Below are 16,032 nucleotides of genomic sequence, written 5' to 3'. Positions count from 1 at the left end.
AACCAACAGCCGACACCTTCGACCTGAAGACGCTGGCAGGATAGCCAGCGAAACTGTTGTCAACCAACAATCTGACGCGGAAGAAAACCCTGGAGAAATGCAGAGATCGATATCTTCTACGTTTGCCCCGCATCATTTTCCCTCCGGGTGAAATATTAGTCTGTGTGGGTTTTACGACCGAGCTGATGATTTCGATTGTCAAGGAACAAGGAGTTATATTTTACGGTTTCTTTCAAGAGGGTAGCAGGGATTGAAGAAGAGCTTTTGATGGCTTTAAGTGATTTAGAGACCCTCTTCCTCCTTCCCGAGGGCATTTAATACCGGGGAAAAAGGGGTAATTTCTGCTATCATTCAGAAATTTGGTAAAAATGATCGTCTTGCCTTATTAAGCAGTAAAAATAGCTCCCAGTCATCAACTCAGAATGTTATTTTGATAGGTAAGGGTGGGTCCCATGTGGTTATAATGTTTGCGGCGTGTGTAAATTTCTTAATGGGGTACAGGGGTCTATAACGTCTTTCTGCATCATCTGGGACCTCCCTTTAGATCCTTTGCGCTCACATAATGCGTGAAAATCGTGCATTTTTGTTGTATGAGCGTGAAGTCGCGAATCCGATATGGATATTAGGAAGCACTAAATAATTGGGCTAAATATTTAACAACGCAATGCTTTACCTTTCCAAAGTTCGAGCATTCTAGCGAGTACAATTTAAGATATCCGCTGCCGAAACTTGGATGCTGGGAACTAATCCGTCCTTGGAGCTATGTTGCCAGACATGTACCAGGTATTTTGATACTCTATCATGGGAAACTATTTTTCATAGAAGTTATGGAATCACTGATTTAAGTCAGCAGTAATCGAATTTCAAACATTTCTAAATGAAATATTAATTGGAGGTCGACTACTTGTACTTATAAGTCTTAATATAACTGGGTGTGTTACTAGTCCCACTCCAAACATGGAGATAAGTTTCCCTTAAACCCTCCAGCAAGGATAATGACGATTATATAAAAATTTCCAGCTTGTTACCTCTATTATTGCAACGCGACCCTGCCCAAGTGCGAGGGAATTACCTAGCGCGCTTTGCTGATAGGATCTAATTAAATATTTTCCTAGGCGAAGTTTCAAGCTTTTCATTTTAGACACTGTAGGTACGATAAATCATAGAATACTTCTAGGCTTGTCCTATAATGTGCCACCAAAATAAATTAACGTCGCAGGAAAATACTGTAATTATTGGAAGACAAGGTCCTTGTTCCAGTGGTATTTACTTGGAAAAAGAGTGTGGCTATTTATTTCTAATTTGTGTAATCGTTTCTAAAATGTAGGGTATTGTATAGGAATGAAAATAGCGGTTGACGATGAAGCTGATGTTTGCTAAAAATATCGATTATTGGGGCTCCGTATGGTGCGCTGCGGACAAACCGTGTGCTATTTCTTGATGCAATCGTCCAAATATCCATTACTTTTTATTTGAAATAGATATTAGGGTCACACAAATCTAATTTGCGGGTGGTGGATAAATACCAAAAGATGTGTGACGAAGGCGGCAGTTTTACGGCCCCTCCGAAAGTTTTGCAGGCACTTTTCATCCTATTATGAGTGTTAGATCATGTACGTAATTTATTTACGCCTCAATATTCTTGGCTCATCGTTATTCCTTCCAGTGTCATTGATTTCTTAAGCTTCTCTGGGTACCTTATTTGTTTAGCGAATAGATAATGCTTCATGTATGGCTTAAATGTGTATAAAATTTATTAATGTGATTTTAAAACTACTGATTCAAGATCATTGTCTTTTCGCTTTTTGTAGAGTATACTAAGAGCACAAATTCGGTTTTTCGGAAAACTATACCGTGGGCATAACTTCTTGTGTAAACTGCATGCATGAAAATAGGTAGAAAAAAATGGGCCCGTCCGGGATTTGAACCCGGGACCTCTCGCACCCAAAGCGAGAATCATACCCCTAGACCAACGGGCCGTTGCGAGTGATTGTGGATTTTTCGTATGAAACTCTTCTTTTCGAGTCTTCAGAAGTCGCTTTCACAAACGACGAGTCTTCCTGGTTTGTCGGTGGTGACACACAGTCACGCGCTTCACGTAAGCAACCAACATTCACTTACACTGGGAAATCTACTCCTTCTTCAGTCTTTTGATTGTTTTCTTTTTTTCGAAAGGCAATCAGTTCCATGCGAAAGATCAATTTTTTATGTATGTTTAAGACGCATCTATTAAAATTTTAAGTTACAATTTTAGATTGGATAATATGAAAAAATCGAAAATCTCAAGAAATGCGATATTCTCGGATGAATGGGATTGCGATTGTGAAATTACTTAAAAGGATTCCAGAACCTGAATAATTCAAGAATTAATTTTTCCATTCATTACAAAATATATGTTCATGAGAATGTAGAAGAATAATCATAAGTGATTAAATTTCGTTAGCGGTAAATAAAATTTTCGTCTTGTTTAGAAACAGTATCTTCTCCTCGCTGCTGTAATAATTGTTAAGAGAGATCGCCCTGACTAGCGTATTTTTCTGTCATATTATGCCTCCATGTTGCTAATCGCGAAAGAGTGAACGATGGCAGTTGTAACGTGAACATGCGTTAGAAAAATTCTATTGACTAGGCGTCATGGTTGAGTGCCCGGTCGGCCTTTCATCCGATGGGCTTTTAGCAAGCCGTTCCAAATGGGAACTGTCTCCCTATTTCTTACTCTCGAACGTCTTAACATCGGCTGTATCCTTCCATCACTGCGGATTTGCTTCTGTCAGCGTTTATAAATGAATAAATATTAATAGTGTAGGTATTAATTAAGGTAAATGCACCAAATATCCGAGTTTTTCTTACTTATAAGGCAATTTTTTTCCGTAGTGTCAATAAAAATTGTAATCAATAGATAAAGTATTCCTGTTTGCGAGGAGGTTTTCATCGGAGCGGTTTTTTGCGGAGTGGTTTTCATCCATGAAGTATATTTTTATTGAAATAAACAGGAATTGATTCCTTTAGAGATGATATGTTGTATTTTAAATCTTTTTACGATAAAAGTGATACCAGAGCCTTAAAAAAATACTGCACCGCTGTTTTTCCAATAAAAACAAAAAATATCATAATTTTTGATGAAAAATTAGTTAAGGGGTAATGATACCAATTTATAATATCCCTACTGCTAGTCTACCTAGTCTATCCCTAATACCCTGCCCGCGTCCCTGGGATCGCTACCATAGGCAAATATTACTGATCCACGGTCGCTCACGCCGAACTCTTGAGCATTACACAGAGTGCTCCCATCTGTGCATTAGAGATAGGAAATAGGCACCGTCACCTGGAGAGGGAATGCATGAGATTGGTGGGAGGGAGGTGAGGTAGGGAGTGGGTTTGAGTGGTATTTCGCTGGGGCGATGACTCTCGCCGTGCAACACGTGTTTTGGCCAGCGTGCATCGTATCGGGTCTTGTACCCACAAACATTTGGCGTCATCTGTGCTTACACGGTTTTCGGTATTTCTTATGGCATACATTTCGTGCACCAGCAAATTAAGTGGATTGTGGCGTACACGGTAATGATTTTATGTTCCACTCGCTGTTGCGAACTCAAATCAGTGTCTATGCTGCGGTCGATGAATACTTTACAGATTGCTTAAAGTAAGGTACTCGTCCCTTATCTTATCTTATATTTATCTTTTAACGTAATCTGTTTGGAGGGAAAAAAGCTGTCAGTAATCTCGTACACCCAGTGGCTTATTGTTGTTTCGATCAGTAAAATATTGATTGGCCTCTTGAATGTCAGTGATGTATCAGTTTGTCGCTTTGGTTTAACTGTCGTGGGTCTTGTTCAATTTTGATGCATAAATGCATTAATTATTTCCAATATGAAGAATTAGTAATTATTATGTAAAATTGTAGCGAGGAGTTGACATTTTGAGAACTCTGTATTGCGGTTTTGAAACACTTAAATTCGTTGCGTGTCAGTGGAATACCGGGAACTTGAATTTTTAAAATCACTTTATATGGGTGGCATGTTAGTATTGGGTGATAATAGCACGTGCGCAATATATTTTGCTGAATTCTTGGGGTTTACGAATATTATGTGGCTTAACTTCAATTATATTTCGTTATCACTGTGCTATGCCAAAATTAATTTAATTCTCTTTCATTAATTATTTCCATTGGGGAAATAATGTTATCAATTTTCGCAAAATCGGGCTAGGTAAAATAATGCTGCATGACCCAGATACCGAAGTAGTCCTCCGACTCGGATCCGAACTTATCACGATGCGTATACCTGAATAATGGCGTCTAATTTTTCCCTTAATCCAAGGGAATTGTATAGAGGAAGCCCAATTCCATCCCACAGAAAGTTGATTTCTGTTAACACTCTGGACGCATTTTAATCGGCTTTCAAAAATGTCCGCAGCGCGGTGATGAGTTCAATGCGATCCACTTTTTTTCCAGTACTGTGCAGTATTTTGTTTGAAAATGCAAGTAATAGCATTGAAGAGTAACGAATTTAGTAAATCATATCCTCATGAGTGTAAATTTCGGTTGACAACCCCAATTACTCCTTATTTCCCCGTGATCTCGGATCAATTTATCCGTCCGCTGTGACGTGATGACGTCTGTAAATGCGCGGAAGGTGACAACGCATTTAGAGGCCGACTTGAGGATCCTCTTTTGTAATATTCGTGCCTTAATCGAATCCTTCGTCAAGAGGTGTTTTGAATAATTAACTTCTGGGGAAAGAGTTGATTTTTATCTATATTCACTGCTTGTTTTTGGGCCTGTAGTGCTGTTGGACCTTTTTTTAAAGATTTTTTCCCGAACCCTCCCGAATGGAATCCTTTTAACGAGAGGAATATCAAGGTTGTGTTCCGCCTCGCCGCTGTGGTCGTCTTATCAGTGAAGTCCTGGGTATAACGTGTTCTCTTCTCTCCCTCTCCCATATTTTGGATGCTCTGGCTTTCCCTTGGCTGCCCCTACCTTTTGGTTATTCCCTGAGAATCTTTTAATACCGTATGGACGGGAATATGATTCTCAGTCCCGCAATATAAGAACCAAAGTGGGCATTTCAAGTAAATTTGAAAACATATGCGTGATATATATTAATTAGAAAGATCAAAATATTTTAGAACTATAATTTTATGGTGTAGACGTCTATAATGGGAAGAAAACTTCGCATAAGTTTACCCCATAGCAAGTTTATTCTCACGTTTATAGGTTTTAGTGTGAAAGAACCATTTATTATATTCGAAAGCCATCCTAGTTCTTGAATTAAATCTGCATAAGGCTTTCACTGCCATTCCCAGGCCCCATTTATATTTATTGTACTTTTGTATAGCCATTCAATTTTTTCTTCACTTTTTTCATTATTTATAGCTTCTGAAAGCCTGATTACATGTTAAATTAACACGTACGAGTTAATGTGTGAATGCACGAATTATTTTGGTGTACCGGAGCGGAACATGTCCGACAGCAACAACCAAATTATAACAGGTTCTATTCATGCGTTCGCACAAGTTGGTTAGTTAAACGGTGTGTTGTCGTGTTCATTTCACGCGCTCATGAAGTTTGACATGAACTCGTACGTGATAATGTATCGTGTTACCAGGTATATCACTCAATCAATCAGTGAACCTAGGTTGGTTTGAATATGTGAAGGTAGATCTCACCTTGAAATAAGGTTGAACATGCAAGTGAATTTCACACATTCAGGGTTGTTACTTTCTCTGAGCTACCTTAGAGGTTTCAATTGGAGGCTTTTATGATGGCAAGCGCTGCACCAACGAGGCCACTACGCCCCCTTCAAATACGTAAACAAATATGCCCTTAATTACGGTTTACCATTGGAGAAGTTGGTCCCGAGATCAACCCGGAGCGTCCACGTCACCTGAGAATCCCATCCACGAAACTAGTTTTCGCATAGTGTTTGGGGTTGCACATGTAGAGCGCAGCTCATGAGGCGTGAGTCCTTTGTAGTCCGGAACATCCTTCTCTTGACTTCTCACGATTAGGTTTTCATGTGTGGACCAATATTTAACCTGAGTGACGCAATTATCTAATATTAATGGCGTATTATATACTGAATCGCATACCTTAGTGACTACTGGTGAATAAAAATCCAATTAGCATTAAACTCGCACAACTTATAACATTGATGAAAAATTTCTCGGGATTCCCACCGGGTGTGGTATGGGGTTAATACTCCCCAAATATTATTTAATATTTTTTCTCTCAAGAATCCAAATATTGTTATTTGGGTTCTTGGGAGAATTATCCCAATACCACACCCGGTGGGAATCCCGAAAAAAATTTCATCAATCTATACGCCGGGAAAGCCTAAAATTTTACAACTTATAACATTATTTAATCGCCGGAAAAGTTGTACCAGAATCTGTGAAATTGTATCCTCGCAGTTACGGTATTTCGGTATAGACATTTATCCCGAGACCCCAGGTTCCGAGATATCGGGATCGCGGGAATTCAATCCCGCCTTACGCCTTTCGATAGCACTCATTCCTTATCCGTGTTCTACCACTCTCACGCACACCAGTCTTGCGCCCGACATCCTCTTCCCCGCCATATTATTACTCCCTAATCTAGTTTCCAGCACCTCCCTTCCAAGCCTTCGCTGCTGGGAGCCACGCAATCTCCGGGAGCTCAGCGGTCATCTACGTAGCAGCGGGATGTGCTCGGTGGTCTTCTCCCCTATAGCCTGGGTATGAAATGATCCTTCGTGCCGCTCCTGAGATAAGGGGCCCCCCACGGAGGCGAATGTTTTAGCCCTCCCGAAAGTTGAGAGCTGTTCTCCGAGACGCTGCTAAGGCGACGTGTAATTTTAGGTCCGTGTGATTAGCCTGGCTTTAATTAACCCGGCGTCGTCGGCACATTCCTTGCGTTAAATACGCGGAGTCTACCTGCCGTGGAAACTGGGGAAAAAAAGATGCGGTCGTCTTTTTCAGAACTTAATGGGAAAAAATTCCTTTGCTGGGCGGCTCGGTTAATTTTTCCTTAGAATCGTGTTTATGACAGCAGCCGAAGTAACTCAGTATTAGCCAGAAAACCAAGAAACACCCCTGGAGGTTTATTTAGAGTAAATATTTTGCACCAAAATAATATTTTCAGGCTTTAGCAGGTTGAATTTTATCACGTGCGCTTGAAAACTTTCATCAAGTCAATTATTGGCTATTACGGCGTGATTACCTAGGAAAACCAACTTTATTAATTTATTGTAACACCAATGATAAGGCTAAATTGTTGTGACTTCGGCCGTTAAGATTAAAGCGTCAGCATAGGCAATTGACATTGATATTTCTGTTGTTTCTTTCACAATAGATATTTTAAATCAAGGAATATCAGATAATTTGTTCTTGTTGTTTTCATGTTTTTTTATTGAATCTTTTTGTGCAGACTTTTTACTAAATGTTAAAATGCAGTTTTGGTTCAATGAAAAAAAATATTTTTCTAATTTATAAAACATTTAATATAGGTGATTGAACGATCTACACCCGTTTAGCAGTTGAAGGAAAATAAATTCCCCAAGAAGAGTCTGGTTTTGGGGAATTTATTTTCTTTCAAATGAGTATCGAATTATATGCATGCATTGAGCATAAGAGAAATCGTGATTCATAATTGTTTTATCCTCAATTCATTGAAATAAACGTATATCATACAGTCATCCTTAAAAGTAAGTGATTATTCCTAATAGTGGTACAAATTTCATCTAAATTTTCCGTTTATGAACTCTGAAGGTAGGGGTGTTACTAACGGAAGGGTGGATGCCCAAATGTTATACAAAATGTCTCTCGACTTATAATGGAGGCCTTTTTTCCAAATTTAGCTCAGACTATAATATGAATGCACCGTATGTGTTGGAATAATAAACTAAGATGTCGTGCTGCCCTCTAATATTATTTAGAAGCTCCCAACACGTGTGCCGATTGCCTTGAAATCATCATTAGGTACTAAAAAATTCCTATTCCAGATAGTTGTATGTATATCCAAAAGTTTAGATTCTAAACATGATCCTTAAACCCCTATTACCTTGACTGTAACCTTACCAGGTCAAAGGTTGAACTATCGTAATTAAAATTGTTATTTTCGATTTTCCCGTGTCCGAAAACCTAAGAATGCACATCGTTGTCAATGAAATTCAGACTATTTTTATCTCTAATTTTTTAACATTGAAAAACCATAAGGTAAATTCAAAATTTTGGTTTGGACCTACTTTTTAGGTCCAAATTGTAAAATTATGCTTACACTCAACAAAACATAGGACCTTACCACATAAGCATTTCAATTTTCATGAATATTGCTCGAGGGGAAGTTACTGAAATGAGAGTTTGAAAATGACACACGATTAACGGGACAGTCTGTATATATCTGTCTGGAATAGAAATTTATCAGTACCTGATGATAATTGCAACGCTATCCGAACTCGTGTTGTGAGCTGTTAAATGAAATAAGTGGGCATTATCTTTTCGCTGTGTATCATTCCATATGCTGTTCCACGATATCTCACCGGAAAAAAAGTTGACTTTATGCGCTGGAGACGTTTGTTCGGCGAAGGATAGAATGTGAGCAATGATTGGATAGGGAAGTCAATCGTGGAGGTGCATGACGGGAGGAATGGAATGTGTTGGGGGAGATTAGGAGGCAGGCCAGGTGCATGGGAAAGCATTTCCGGCGTGGAGGGAGCTGGGGTCAGCGAGCTTGGATGGTGATCAGTGAGTTATGGCTGCTGGAGATGTGCTGTGCGTAAAAATTTATACCGATAAATCACTCAATCAGTGTTTCAACGTGATGGCTGAGGGTAGAGTTCATCCCGCAGTGATCCGAGTGTGTATTTCATGAAATCATGGTGTAGATTGGGGGAGTTGTTTTCTTGCCATGGACCACCTGTGATTACCCATGAAGTTTTGTCATCAAGAACAACGCGAAGGGAGGATTTTAGGTCGGGGTTTCCAAATATTTTTCTTTCGCATTTGAAAGCGGCAATTTTAAGCTGTCAAAAGCCAAATCGGAATAGGTTTTTTTTAATAAGGAGCAATTTCTTTGCCTTTGTCGTCGAATTGGGAAGTATAATCTGTTTGTATGCGTAATATTTTTGAAACCGTATGGTGTGCATGTTGGAATCCTCTTGCATGTTCCATGCTGGTGATTGATCACCCACTGCCCTTTACCTTAGAGGTGGCTCGCAGTATGTATGTAGATGTACGTGTATCAGTTAATAGGTGTTATTGCATGTCACTCGCTTCTTTATTTATCTTACTCGGTGTTTGAATACTGTTTATAATTTTACTCGATCTTCGATAATCATTTGTGCGTCATTATTTACTATTTACTCTCTTTTTTCTAATTGCACTAAGTTCTTGAAGTTGCAACGCATTTGTATGCTTTGCGTACCTTGATTTACACCTTACTGAGTTCAGCGCAGTGTAATCTTGCCTTTAATTTGCTGAGAATGTGTAAATAAATTAATTTCGACCAGTAAATATAGTATTGCAAATTAAATCAATAGATAAATAATTTCATATTCCTAACAAAATATGCCAACGTATTTGAAATCGTCGGTAATCGCACAGATAACCTAATGGTTGTCAGAACTTTATGGATAGAAAGATAAAAACCGTGGTGTTCTATGCCATCTCTCACCCTCCATCCCGTTATTCTGGAAAATGGGTATTGTAGTATAGAGTCTAGATTTGTCCCCTTACGCTAGGTCACGAAAAGAGCGCGTTTAAAGATTGCGTTCGGATATTTCTTTCCTTCAATAATGTATAAATTTTCATGGAAATACATTGTACTTTTTCCTTTTGTCCCTACCGGTTGTGCTTATGTATTTTTTTGCGTGAGATAAGCGGTAGTCACCATAAACCGCCAAGAATTTCTCTAATGTAATTTTTTTTTAATCACAAAGATTTCATCCACGCGGAAAGTTCTGGAAAAAATGTTTTTGTTTGTTGGTGGCTTTATCCTTTGGCGCATTGAATGGGAATGTGGCGGAAATGACGAGAGAAATTTACGAGGAAAATAAGCGTTTTGTTTAATTGTTTTCGTAATGTATGAGCATAGAGATAAGAGGGTGGAAAAAGAAAGACAAGTTTATATGTTGCCGTGCTACGTCGTGTTGTTCGTGTGATTTCTGGCCTCAGTGTGCCTTCTTGCGATTTCGTGTTGGTGTGTTCTTGCCGTATTTCACCTGGAAATTCAGCGGTCCCATTTAACGGTGTCCTATAACCTCAGACTGCCATATAACCTCTTCCTACGACCCTACGCCCAGCTTCTTAAAAATTTTCGTACCCTCTTCCTCTGACATAGATGCTATTTCTGCGCTTCCATTGCAACGTTTCGATATTTTTTTCGTCGCTTTTACGGCCTCATTCTTTTCGGGGGGTTTATCGTCGAGACATGCCGTGGAACTCGAGGCATTTTATAATTAATTTCCGGGGTTATTTTTCTCCTTAGCACTTTTGAATTTTAGCCCGCTTATTTCAGTTTCGCTAGCTCGCAATGGCTATGGAATATTGCGTTTTTTTAATTTTTTCGGGTGTTAATTTTTGCGCGTGGCTAACATAAGTCTAATGGCAATTTTTCCTGCTTGAAAGGGATGTCATAACATGGCATGATACCTAGATTAAAGATGTCCTCTCATTATCTCTTGCTAAGTATTCGGACGCATAATAATAGTTAATAACTCATATTCAGTGACTTAATCATTTCATGAACGTTGTGCCTGTGATTCTGTATTCACTTGGATTTTCTTTGGATTTTGAAAAAAAAATGTTTAGTGCAATCATAGTTTTGTTCCGATTTCGTCCTGTATTTGGAACTGCTACCCTGCAGAAATTATTTTTAAATAAAGAATTGAGTTTGGTATCTTTATTACAGTTACTTCTTCATCAGATTAACTTCTTTCGAGAGAAACCTATAGAGTAATTTATCCATGATAATGTCGATTTATATTAAGTGAACACCAAAATTTCCATTTTTTATTATCAATCCCTATAATATCATCGTACAACGGACAATAAAAGGTGTTTTTAGCCACAATAATCAATAAAGTTTTTATTTTACGTATAGATTTGTGGTATTTCATTCTTTTTATTCTAGGTTATTTTTAATCAAAAAGTTTTAAGAAGATGAGCATGTTTCATATTTTAAGTATCCTTTTATTTATTTTTTACTATAACTTACTTTTGAGGCATTGTGTAGTACTATTATCCTTATCGTTCTTCCTCGCCCTATTGCTTTATAGTAAACCTGTATTTTCATAGTTTTTAAAATGCATGTGTGAATGTTATGAGAAATGATAATTTAAAAATTATATATCATGCATCAAATGCGTGAGGATACGAAATTTTAGACGACGTATTATATTTCGCGACCATTTCGTAGCATCTTTTTCGCCTTTCGGTTTCCCTCTTAGCTGGAGGAAAACACCCCGCCCGAATCATCCCTTATTTTTCCTTTCTCCGCATAAACTAATCCCCTTACGCAAAGTGGGATCTGTGTTGCGTATTCATCGCCACGTGATATGCATGTTATATTGTTGGAAAGTAGCGAGGAAGAATTTTTTTCTCCTAACACAGCATCGATTTTCATCCGCACGACCGAATTCTGTCCAAAAACGTTCCTTCCATACATTCTTATGCACGCATCGCCATATTTGGGAACAGGTGAATATCAGTCATGACACAAATCGCGATTAACTTCCTGACGCGGTTGCTGGGAAACGTGTCGTGTTCCGGCGTGAATGTGGTGGCTTCTTGATGATTGTCGCGACGGCGCGCATTTGTGAATCTCACCGCCGTCGTGTACATTAACTGAGATGCCCTCACGTGCGTGAGCGACATTTATCGTAATTACACCGAGGCACTAGGACCGGATCCGAGCGGCCATCCCGGTTTTTTTCCCCCGGCCTCCCCGCATCAGGGGTGAGCAGAAGGAAGGCGATATCAGTCCCTGGAAGGCGATATCAGTCCCTGGAAGGTACTTAAGTTTTGGGGGCTTTGTAATGCCATACTCAGGGGTGCAAGTTATTGCGACAGTCTATAGACGGACTACACTTGATTGAATTAAGGTCTGTTGTTCCCTTGACGTATGACGTCAGTAATGACCGTTCCAGTTCTCCTACTGGTCAGTTTATTCCTTACTGCGAACGTGTCGTTGGTTGATTCTCAGGACTACAATGTTCACAAAAGTTAACCGTATGAACTACTCGATCATTGAAACGTCACCAGTGAAGGATAAATTGGTCAAGAAAAGATCCGGTGAAGAACTCGAATAGCTTTGAATTGATTTATTGTGATTTTAGATATTGGGACTTGCAATGAGAGGACTTGCAACTATAAAATTGATTCGTTGGTCTGTCAACGTATTTCCTTAGTAAAGGCTCTTTGGATCTTAGGCCAGGTCCAATCCGTCATGGCTGTCGGCTTCTCGGAGGACGTGTCATTGTTGATTTTCAGGAATAGATCCCGTATTACACCAAATTCATTTGTCAGATTCATGCAACAAGCATTGATGAAAGTTTCTGAATGGAGATTGCGTACTTAAGGCGTTGTGATTGCAAATAAAACTCGTGAACTATCCATATAGATTTCAGGGCCAATTAATTTCCCTGTTGCCCTTCAGGGTCATAAAAATCGTGAATATGCGGTGAGCCACACGACCAGGATTGGGGGAATTTTGGCCTTTGTAGAATTCCGTCGTATCTGTACACAAGGCAGAAAACTTTTACCAAGTCAAGTTATTTCCATTGTTACTTTGTTCTCAATCGTATTCCAGTGTTTCGGCTATGTCTTTGTTGCCTTCAGCGGTACGTAAATGCTTTCAATTATCATTCTTAATCAGCTGTTTGAATATATTTTTGACGCAGATACGTTAGAACTTGGCCAACAGTATCTTAGCAAGTTATACATCGGTCTTGTGATGTAGTCTTGAAATTAGCAAAGTGGTACTGTGTTTCGCATTTATTCGTAAAAATGTTGATTTTTTTACGTTTGATATGCATTAGATATCGATAAAAATATAATTTAGATTATTTAACTTTTCCGGAGAGATATCGCGGAACAGCTTATCGAAGGTATCCAAAGATATCGTACTGCCCACCAATTTTATTTAGCTGATCAAAACACGTTTTTCGATCGCCTTGAAAGCACCATCAGATCTGGTGATGCAATAGAAGCACGTGTTGTGAGCTTTTAAATAAAATTAGTGGGTAGCACGATATTTCTTTATCAATAATTGTGATTAGTGTTATTTCAATAATTTCAAGGCGATGAAGATGAATTATCAAGCGTAAGGTTTCTAGTAATAAATAATTTTTACGAATCCAGCATTAATGGTGAAATATACTTCTCTTCCCAGCCTAAAATCTCCCATAAACAATTCTCCTGAGGCGCACCTTTTTTTTTTGGTATGGATGTAAGCCTTCCCGTCCATCTTCTGATTCGAACCCGTCCCCTGCTCCGCAACCCATTTGTTTGAGGCACACCACCCCTGTGTGTACTACGGGATTATAAATTATCCCAGCGCACCGAGCGGCGCCGCTTCCGCCCTGTTGTGGAAAATAAGCTTCCTCCCGATACCGTATTGTTCTCAAATCTCGGCCGCTCTGGGAAAGGTTCAGGGGCAGTAAGGCGTTTGGCCCATTGGTTATGTCAGCGATGGATTTCCTTCCGCTTGGCTTCCCTGAGAGTTTTCCGCATAGTTACGGAGAGGAGAGGTTGGCGAGGAGAAACTTCGGATGACCTTGTGTGCGTGCGAAACGTTCCATTGAACGCTTTCATTCATTCTCACCGAAAACAGATACAATATGTCGCTTTCTTAAAGTGCACAGCTGTAGAGGAGTACGTATGGGCTCAATAAAAGGCGTTTGGTGACTAGTGTTAAGGGAATTTAATTTTTTAAATCTTCCAGCGTGTACGGACTCAGTACTCCGGGATTCAAATTTAGGGTTCGGTTTGGGTTAAGTTGTATCTAGCGAACGCAAAGGTATTTCTTGCATTCTATCGCACTGCCTAGTTCTTAGGGGGCAGAGCGCCAGGCTTCTATCCGAAAGGTTCCAGATTGAAATCCCGGGTAAAGCTTTAGAACTCCCCAAACATCATCCCTGAAGGGCGAGGTGACAAAGGAAAAGGAACTGGTCACTCTACCCTGAATATGTGATATTCACACGCTTATGGGTTGGTCTAGGGGGAGCTCCACCCTTACATATCCAAACTTACCTTCGGATTTAATCATCGAGTGAGTTTTGATACTGTTTCACTAAGCCGTGTATGTTCACCATGTGTGAAATGATTGAACAGCAATGATGGAACCAAAGTGGCTTTACGAAATACCCGTAATTAAGTAAGATAAAATATCGCAACTTAATAAGTCTCATTTTAAAACCTGGTCAAGCTTAAGCTGGTTTTCCGATCAATTTTTACCTGGTAATGCTTACAGTAGCCAAGTAAAGTGTTAATATTCATGACCTTATTGATTGCTCGTTCTTAGGCTCATAATTTACTAATGTAGAGATAGATAGCCTCTTCGTTACAGAATGTTGGATAGTGCATGCTTGGCGAGGGAAAATCCTTCCACTTATAAGCACGCGTCCTGGTGGTCAAGGGATGCAAATTTCAGCACGATCCATTTTGGGTACACCCTGTCGAACAACCTTGAGGTGGATTACAGGGTATTGTATGGCTATAGATGGGTCTGCCCGTCGTCATGGCGTCGAGAACGCATATTCCTTTCATCCTCCCATCTTCTCCTGCTGCCCAAAATATTACCGCCCTGAAGCGATCTCCGGCATCCCATTTCTCCGTCCGTCATCACCTGCTCCTCCCTCTTAATCTTCCCCCCCCCCCCCCCCTTCCTCCTTAATTACCTCCAGCCAGCAGCTTCCTTCCTCCGCTCACCAACCTCGCGAAGGCGGATTTCGATTAATTTTTCTTCGTCGGAATTCAACCCTCCCGATTTTTCCAGAGCATTCATATGCAACGCCTGCAATTCATTGTGATTTTTTTTCATAATCCACCAAGTTTGGGTAAGGGACCACCTTAGGGGATTTCCCGTAGGGGGTGAGGAATTTGTTGTGGCCCTGGGAAAATTAAGTTTGGCAACACGGTGCCTCCTTACACCTCCCCGCACTCAACTCTCTCTTTCGTCCTTTCATTCTCCTTTTCCGATATTACCTTTCCCTTCCTCCCCCACCCTCCTTTCGCGTATCTCACGGCCTCCTCCCCAACCCCCATCCATTGCTCCTCTCACTTCCATTGTCCAGTCCTTTCTCTCTATTCCTATGGGTGTAGCCAGACGATCCACCCGCTTTATATCTATCATACACTTCCTTCCTCGCACTCCCTATTACTGCAAATAAAAAGCACTTAATCCGGTTTCGTATCTATGTTTCTTTTTAGTGTTTTATTTTTATTTACCGTATAATAGCTTCGATATCACTACTTTGTGTTGGTCATATTTCTTGCGTATCTAGAATATTTTTTGTTATTCAAATTCACAAAGTGTTGAGATTGTTTTCTGAAAGTAATTCCACCAACAAAATGGAGATCAGAAGAATTTAGCGTTATAGTGTAGAATTGTTCCTTATTGAAATTAACAATTGCAATTTTCCACGATTATAAACCTTTACTCCCGACCTAGGTTTCGATGTTACTACATCATTTTCAAGGTACAAAATGATTGTGTTTCAAAATCCTTTTTTTTCAATATCCCTAATATATCCCTTTCAATATCCCTTTTTTTCAATACCCCAGAGTCTAAATAAAGCCTCTGGGGTAACCTAAAGCTACAACCTGATTTTTGTGTGCTATTTTAGAATATTTTAGGAGTATTAAAATTTATTATTATTGATAACATGTGCTAGTTTTTACAAGTTACGCACCGGTTTATTTAATTGCAGAGGAACGACGTACCTGGGTAGATGTGTTGAGATTTACGGTTTGTGCCAATTTGGGCGATTGGCCTTCCGTTTAAACATGATTAAAAAGCTAATGTTTGAATTATAAATGTATCTAATCCAACATTAC

At 39.5% G+C, this 16,032-nt stretch overlaps 1 protein-coding gene and 1 non-coding gene across 2 annotated transcripts in view; one reads left to right on the top strand and one right to left on the bottom strand.

Annotated features, from left to right (window-relative positions):
• The window catches only part of LOC124159281 (protein-tyrosine sulfotransferase), a 463,126-nt gene that overhangs the window by 243,683 nt on the left and 203,411 nt on the right, over window positions 1–16,032 (top strand). The gene's annotated exons all lie outside the window — the stretch shown is intronic.
• On the bottom strand, window positions 1,908–1,979 carry Trnap-ugg. The gene has a single exon. It is a non-coding gene; the product is annotated as a tRNA-Pro (tRNA).

The sequence above is a fragment of the Ischnura elegans genome, chromosome 5, assembly GCF_921293095.1.
Source record: "Ischnura elegans chromosome 5, ioIscEleg1.1, whole genome shotgun sequence".
In the NCBI taxonomy this organism is placed as follows: domain Eukaryota; kingdom Metazoa; phylum Arthropoda; class Insecta; order Odonata; family Coenagrionidae; genus Ischnura; species Ischnura elegans.
This window is presented reverse-complemented; position numbering and strand designations above follow the sequence as displayed.